We start from the raw sequence: 9,013 nt of genomic DNA on the forward strand, positions 1-9,013 counted from the left end.
ATTTTTCATGTAATTCTATAATATTCCATAACTCTGAGCAAGGTTTAGCAATAGAAGAGGTAAGCAATCACATAAAGCCTGTTTAAAGTCTAAAATTGCCCTTGGAGTTGAACATATCAAGTTTCTTTTCAAGTGTTTATTGAAGCATAAACAGTAGGGCCGAAAGCAATGTTTTTCTTTTTCATCTTTTAAAAATTTATATCAGAGATATAAATTGTGATGCCTGTGATATTATAATATCAGAGATTGATATCACAATCTCTGTGGGAGATTGTGAATGCAGTCCACCACTAACACAAATTATGCAGTCAAATTTCCCACAATTGGGAAAATCGCAGGGGTTAGCATATCTGGAATATAATGGATAAGCCTCACCCTGTGAAAACAACTTTGTGATCATGGAATCTCCTCTGCCAGATAAGTAGAAAGGCAATCTTTTGATTCTTACCTATGAAAAATATTTACCCCAGTATCATGATCTCACATTATTTGAATACGAGTATTGAGAAAAAAAAAAAGAAAACACAGAACCAAGTAAGTATTGAAGAACATAAAAACAAAAAACAATATGAAGATTAATTAGAGGAACAGCATACTTCAAGAGATGATCTACTGTGGCATGTAGAAGAAAGTAACTGGAATATGGTATTCCCTAGTAATTGTGGTAAGTTATGGCCTTCATGTATCAAGAGTTACAAGTTAATAGAGCCAAAAAAGAATGAGGATGGAGATCAAAAGCATCTACATGAAATAAAAAGAATAAGATAAAACAAGACAGAATACTAAAAATGGCTTTTAGTAGAGAGAGTGAAAATTATAGGAAAAGAAAGCTTAAAATGTTTTTGAAAAACTAAAAGATAACAAGCAGTAGAATTGAAAATGGAATATATAGTTCCAAAAATGCTAGAGGATTTAAAGACACATAAAAAGTCTATGAGGCAAAAGACAGAAAGCAAAGAGATAAGGGAAACATAAATAAAAGAAAGCACACCTAATGAGACAATGTTTCAAATGTATCTGTTCTGTTTTTCAGTACTAGTAATTCTTTTATCTTCTCGTTTCATTCTTCAAACTGTCTTAGCAGCTTAGGCAGTTGAACTTATCCAGGAAAACATCCCAGCACAGAATAAAATTGGAGTCCTCAGTTTTTCAAAATCAAAACATTTTTATGAATGATATGGTAGGAGAAAAGAAGGGATTTTTAATTCTCAAGTGGAAAGGTTAATGCCAAAATCTACACATTTTGCAATAGTAAAAAGAGATGTACTAATCAGCTTTCCAGGGAAAGTTTCCCTGCCTTTGAATGAATTACAGCATCAAAAAGGAATATCCTCCTTGTGTGGGGGCTCAGAGGGGATTCCTCTGACACTTCTACCTTCATGGTTGGCTTCAAAAGATGATGGTGGAATATACTCTGCAGAGAAGTGTCACAGTCTGGAAATTTATGGAATTTACCTCTTGCTGCCTGTCTGGAGTACTGGAGAAATGTCCTGTATCACCTTGTGTGGCGATAGTAGAGGAGATGGCTACATTTGGAGCCAGGAGCAAAGAGATCTGATGCCGTTTCACCTACTCTCTTGGCTCTGAACTTTTATGGGACAGCAGCCTTAGGGAAGAGACTGGAAACAGATCGTTAGGAGTGTGTGTTGGACGCAGCTGGTTGAAGTGGCAAGATACTGCACAGTAATTAGCCAGTTAGAAAGTGGTAGTGAAAGAGAATGATTGAGACCCCAAAACCAGGAATTTACCATTTTAAAGAGGTAATTTCATTTCAATACTAACTGATAAAAGATTAAACTGAGAAGTCCTAAGAGAGACAGAAGACAAAGTGCAAATTAAATCTCACATGCTCACAAAGATTGAATCAAGCCTATGGGTATCTATCACATTTATGAGAGGCAGCTTGGAAGACAGGCATAATTGCTGCCTCTTTGTATCCACACCCTGTAGGAATTCTCTTCCCTTGGCTTTGGAGAGGACCTTACATCTTAGTGGTGGCGAAAATAATAGACTGTTACTACCCTGATTACATTACATAAGATGGTGGCTTCTACTGTGTTTGCAAACTGTCTTTCTCACTGGCCTTTATGGAGTAAATTGCTGTATTTGGCAAGAAGCTTAGGGTGGCCCTCTCTAAGCAGTGAGTCATGTAGTTAATGAGACCCTCCCTCTAACAACCCTGGAGAAATTGAATCTTTCCATCAATCATGTAAATAAGCTTAGAAGTGGATCCTTCCCAGGTCAAATGAGATCTCAGCACTAGCTGATAACTTCATTGTAGCCTCATAAGAAATCCTCACACAGAGGACCCAGCTAAACTATGTCCAAATTCCCAACCCACAGAAACGGTGAGATGATAAGAATGTGTTATTTTAAGCCGCTAAGTTTTGAAGTAATGTGTTATGCGGTAACAGATAACAAATACAGCACCCACTGTTAAAACCTCTGAATGAATTAAGGTGTCTTGGAACACTGCCATGTTTGTGCTACCTAGTAAATCATTCCAGTTGGACAAAATAGCGTAGGAAAAAGAGGCTAAAGGCTTTCCAAGGAAGGTTGGTGATATGGTTTGGCTCTGTATCCCCACTCAAACCTCACCTTGAATTGTAATACTCCCCACATGTCAAGGGCGGGAGCAGGTGGAGGTAATTGAATCATGGAGGTGTTATCCCCCATGCTGTTCTTGTGTAGTGAGTGAGTTCTCATGAGGTCTAATGGTTTTATAAGTGTATGGCATTTCCTCTCCTGGCACTCATTCTCATTCTTGCTGCCCTGTGAAGTGGTGCCTTTCACCATGATTTTAAGTTTCCTGAGGCCTCCCAGCCATGAGAAACTGTGAGTCATTTAAACCTCTTTTCTTTATAAACTACCTAGTCTTGGGTATTTTCTTCACAGCAGCGTGAGAACAAACTAATTCAGGAAATTGGTATTGGGAGTGGGGTGCTTCTGCAAAGATACCCCAAAATGTGGATGCAACTTTGAAACTAGGTAACAGGCAGAAGTTAGAAAAGTTTACAGAGCTCAGAAGAAGATAGATGTGGGAAAGTATGGAATTTCCTAGAGATTTGTGGAATGCCTTTGACCAATACGCTGATACTGATATGGACAGTGAAATCCAGGCTGAGGTGGTCTCAGATGGAGATGAGGAACTTTTTGGAAACTGGAATAAAGGTGACTCTTGCTATGCTTTCTCAAAGAGACTAGTAGCATTTTTCCCCTTCCCTAGAGATCTGTGGAACTTTGAACGTGAGAGAGATGATTTAGGGTATCTGGTGGAAGAAATGTCTAACATACAAGATGTTCAAGAGGAAGCAAACCATAAAAGTTTGAAAATTTTGTGGTCTGATTATGTGATACAAAAGAGAAACCCATTTTCTGGAGAGAAATTCAAACTGACAGCAGAAATTTGCAGAAGTAACAAGGAGCTGAATGTTAATCACCAAGACAATGGGGAAAACGTCTCCAGGGCATGTCAGTTAATTCACAGCAGCCCCTCCCACCACTGGCCCAGAGGACTAAGGAGGAAAAGTGGTTTAATGGGCAGAGCCCAGGAGTCCCCCTGATCCAGTGCAGCCTTGGGACACGGTACCATGTGCCAGCTGCTTCAGGTCCAGCCGAGACTGAAAGGGCCAGGTGCAACTCAGGTTTCAGAGGGTACAAGCCCCAAACCTTGGCAGCTTACACATGGTATTGGGCCTACAGGTGCAGAGAAATCAATAATTCGGGTTTGCGAACCTACACCTAGATTTCAAAGGATGTATGAAAACACCTGGATGTTTGGCAGAAGTTTGTTGCAGGGACAGAGGCCTCATGGAGAACCTCTGCCAGAGCAGTGCAGAAGGGAAATGTGGAGTTGCAGCCCCCACACAGAGTCCCTACTAGGGCACTGCCCCGTGGAGCTGTGAGAAGAGGGCCACTGTCCTCCAGACTCCAGAATTATAGGTCCACCAACAGTTTGCACCATGCATCTGAAAAAGCCAGGCACTCAATGCCAGCCTGAGAAAGCGGCTGGGAGAGGGGCTGCACCCTGCAAAGCCACAGGGGCAGAACTGTCCTAGGCCTTGGGAGCCCACCTCGTGCATCAGTGTGACCTGGATGTGAGACATGGAGCTAAAGGAGATCATTTGGGAACTCAAATGTTTAATGACTGCCCTATTGGATTTCAGACTTGGATGGCTCGTGTGGCCCCTTTATTTTTGCCAGTTTCTCCCATTTGGAATGGGTGTATTTACCCAATGCATGTACCCCCGTTGAACCTAAGATGTAGCTAACTTGCTTTCAGTTTTACAGGCTCATAGGCAAAAGGGACTTACCTTGTCTCAGATGAGACTTTGGACTTAGATTTTTGGGTTAATGCTGAAATGAGTTAAGACTTTGGGGGACTGTTGGAAGGGCATGATTGTGTTTTGAAATGTGAGGACATGGCCAGGCACGGTAGCTCACGCCTATAATCCCAACACTTTGGGAGCCCGAGGCAGGTGGATCACGAGGTCAGGAGATCGAGGCCATCCTGGCTAACACAGTGAAACCCCATCTCTACTAAAAATACAAAAAATTAGCTGGGTATTGTGGCAGGCACCTGTAGTCCCAGCTACTCAGGAGGCTGAGGCAGGAGAATCATTTGAACCCGGGAGGTGGAGGTTGCAGTGAGCTGAGATTGTGCCACTGCCCTCCAGACTGGGTGACAGGCTGAGACTCCATCTCAAAAAATAAAAAAAAAATAAAAAATAAATGTGAGGACATGAGATTTGGGAGGAGTCAGGTGGAATGATATGGTTTGGCTCTGTGTCCCCACCCAAATCTCACCTGGAATTGTAATAATCCCCACTTGTCAAGGATGGGACCAGGTGGAGGTAACTGAATCATGGGGACAGTTTCTCCTATGCTATTCTCATGATGATGAGTTCTCACGAGATCTGATGGTTTTATAAGTGTCTGGCATTTTCCCTGCTATTCTCTCTCCTGCCGTCCTGTGAAGAGGCACCTTCAACCACAATTGTAAGTTCCCTGAGGCCTCCCCAGCCATACGGAACAGTGAGTCAATAAAATCTGTTTTCTTTGTACTTTACCCAGTCTCAGTTATTTCTTCATAGCAGTGTGAGAACAGACTATTTCAGTTGGATTAACTCAAAGTAACTGAAACTAAGTTATAAAAGTGAAACATGAAGCCCAAGAAAGGAGGAAAACAAAAAGTAAACCTAAGAAGTCTTCTATTAGTATTCTTTATTGAACCAAGTAGAATTAAATGAAAAAAAAAAGCCTTTAAGAGTTATACTCCTAAGGCATGAGCTTACACTCAAAAAGTCTCTGATTATTTAAGCCTTAAAATGACCTATAGATCTCAAATCTTGTGCAGGTAGGAATCAAGCTGAGAAAGATGCTCAGCCCCCAAGGAGGACATATTTTCTGATGCCAACTTCAGATGTGTTGTGGCCCAGAAAGATAACAAAGAAGGAAAAATAAAAAAAACAAAAAGCTTCCAGAGGTCACAGCCAAGGTACTGAAGATTGCTACAAGGGAGGAGAATTCAGACCTAATTAAGAAGCTTTGCCTTATTCAATGTAGGAGTCCTCCTAACCTCTGCTAGGCAGGATTTCAGAATTTCAGGAGCAGTAACTGCTGGTGTTTCCCATCCTCTTCCATCGGAATAAAACAGTTTACTATGGTTTATCCCCGTTTGGCCACTGAGAATTAGATAGTTTCACATCCTCTTCTATCAGAATGAAACAGTTTACAGTGGTTTATCCCCATTTGGCCTCTAAGAATTAGATAGGCAAGGGGCACAGAACTTCACTTTTGGGTTCACAAAACTTGACATCAAGAGCCTCTATGTTGAAACAGATGTTGATGCTACTGGATATCACACAGAAATCTTGAATTTTGAGATTGAAGCTGTGAATAGATGAGAAATTTTGGCTTTGCCTCACTTGAGTAAGGATGAGTATATTTTGCCTGTGGAAAGGTGTACTAAATATTTATTACTAAAAGATAAGCAAAAGTAACCATTCATGCTTATATAAAATTGTTTTTTTTCTCCTTCTCCCCTTTCCAGGCACCTGGTAGAATTGGACTTCTCTCCCACCTGTGAAATTATACATGACTCTGCGTGGCTTTCTTTAGCTGAGAAAATGTAAGAATAAATTATATGTGTTATTTCCTAGCTGAAGTTCTAAGAATTGGTGCACCGTTTGCCAAGTCTCTTCCCACTTCTGAGGTGATTAAGGAAGACCGGGAAAATTAAAACTACTATTAGCCTGGGTCTCTTTGTAACTAGAGAACCAAGCCTCAGGCAACCTGTGTTGGTGTATCATGAGCTACTGTGCTAAATCAGTAAGATTATCAGAATATTTGTTACTTCAGGGTAACCTAGTCTATCCAGAAATCAGTCATCTTATATTTCTGCAAAATGATTTGAAGAATATTATTCCAATTTCTAAAGTGTAATAGTTTAGAAGAAAGGTTGTGAACTTTATAATTGAACATATCTAAGCCTTAATTCTAGCTCAGTCATACTGTCTAATTTTCAGAAAACTGCTAAAGCTCTCTGAACCTTTTTGTTCTTCTCCAAAATGGTATAATAATTGAACACCTCACAATGATATTTTAAGGAATAAATAAGAGAGCTGGTGAAAAGCTATGACCATGAATAATATGTGAACATAGTATATGCCCTGTAACTTCTATTTCTCTCTCTCTTATTCCTACTAAAGACAATATATGCTATTAAATTTAAGACTAAGTTGAGTTAAAAAAATAACATTTCATGGGTGTATAATATGTTGGGAAGTTAACTTCAAAATTTAATGCATGAGCTATACAAAAGAAGTAGGAACTAAAGTTAGTTTAATTCAATGAATTTTATTAACCATGATTGAACCAATTTTGACTGACTGTGGCAGAACTTGATTGATAATAACTCATTAGAAAGACTTCTAATGATTCATTTATAATTAACTTTGAGATTATAAATACCAACTTATATATCCATCCAGTTCATAGAAGTTTTTATTTCTGCTGAAATTTTTAAACTTCTGAAAACATCTGTACCTTTAATTTGGATCCTTAGAAAAATAAGATGTAGATACTAACTTGAACCCATAAAATATAAATTCTAATTAATTTTATTTTGTATATTTGTTGTCTATTATGCTATCTGTTGGGTTTTGTTTGTTTGTTTGTTTTTGGAGAGGTAATACGATTTTACTACTATGTATACATTTTTTAAAATCCAGGTCTAATTTATCTATCAGATACAATGCCCAAAGAATAAACTGGTGAGTTCAATGTCATTACTTTATATATATATGTATACACACACACATATATATAAACATATATACACACACAAACTCACACACATGTATGCATATATTATCTATATATGTAAAGTATAAATGTAAAGTATATATGTATACATATATGTATGTATATATGTATATGTATATAATGTGTATATATAACTTGTGTGTGTGTATATAATGTGTATAAATGGAGAGAGGGAGAGACCACTTAGTAATATGTAATATATAAAATACTATAGAGTAGATTAACCCAAAACTTTACAGTACATTTCTAGTAGTTACATAAAAGTTCATTATCAAACTTTTTCATTTGACAACCATTCTTTGATAATATTGCACAATTCCTGCCAATTAGGCAATGAAAAATATTTGTTGTTAGATATATTCCAAATGATTATTTTATAGTATAGACAGTGACTGATTTACTTGATTTAGCAGGTAACTTATTTTATAAAAATCACAAGGATAAAAGGAATATAGCCAATTCGAAACAATTCTAAAGTCTCCAATGTGATTATGTGTGTATAACTTGTTCCAGACCTCACACTAATTACATCCTGTGCTCTGCACAAGATGCAGTCAATTCTGAGGGTTCAAACAGTACTTAAATTTTGATCTGATTTTATTAGTTTCATTTTGTTTGTTTTCCCAATTTTATAATATTTCTCCCTCAAGCTTCCTGCCAAAATGAGGCATTATAATGTGTTCCTTAAAAGAAAAAAGGCACTTGCCAAAGCATGTACTTAAAATAAAAATACTTTTGGCTAAATTTGGACACAAAAGTATATGTACCCACAACAGGAAGAGAACAGACCCAGCTGTATTTGTGGTTTTAATGCTACAGTAGTCTAGTTGTCAAAATTTTTGAATTACTCAGTACTTCACATAGATAACTTTCTTACTTCATATATAAACCCATTTATTTAAAGGAATGAAAATAGGTGTGTTACTGATTCATTATCTCTTAATATATATTCCTGAACAGTTAAGGGATTGTATGAATGAATACTCTACAACCCCCTAGTGAAAAGATGTATAGCTTGAGTGTTATTATGAGAGTTTTCAGAAACACGTTTAAAGAGTTCCTCTAGGAATAAAGATGATTCTAAACATTGACGGAAAAATAAACTAAGATAATGTAAATTTTAAACTGCTAAAACTTTCAAGATGCAAAACCTCACTAATTTTATAAAAATGAGGGTGTGTCTCTACTTTTTTCTTAAAAAGGTATGTTACATGTATGATTGTTACATATCTTAAATGGGATATATAATGAGATGTTATATGTGAAAAAGTCACATACAAGATAAATATGCAATTACACATACATGTATAGGCATGTGTATACACATATAAACTATTAGTAGGTTCTAAAATCATAAAAAATACTTAATACAAAGATCTCTTTATGAGATCTCCTATTTTTCCATCTTTTATTTACAGGCCCGTAACATAACATTATGACAACATCCATCTTTATTAGCTGTCTGCTATGTACCAAATACAGCCATTTTCTTTGTTTCTATAATCCTCACAAGGTAGGGTTTTGACCACTCTATGATTGAAAACATGAAATGATATGTATATATGAAACAGGCCAAATTTTCCCATAAAACTGAAATTTGAGAAACTTACATTTGTCTTATCTGAATTCCTTTCTCAGGAGACTGACTGTCAGGCCTCCCAGATGTTGTCAAGGATCTTTACAGGTC

The 9,013-nt window shown here is 37.4% G+C and overlaps 1 non-coding gene across 1 annotated transcript; it reads right to left on the reverse strand.

Annotated features, from left to right (window-relative positions):
* Positions 1–264: 264 nt before the first annotated feature.
* LOC115896736 lies at positions 265–425 on the reverse strand. The gene has a single exon (XR_004056631.1). It is a non-coding gene; the product is annotated as a U1 spliceosomal RNA (small nuclear RNA).
* Positions 426–9,013: the final 8,588 nt, after the last annotated feature.

Source organism: Rhinopithecus roxellana, chromosome 3, assembly GCF_007565055.1.
Source record: "Rhinopithecus roxellana isolate Shanxi Qingling chromosome 3, ASM756505v1, whole genome shotgun sequence".
Taxonomy (NCBI): Eukaryota; Metazoa; Chordata; class Mammalia; order Primates; family Cercopithecidae; genus Rhinopithecus; species Rhinopithecus roxellana.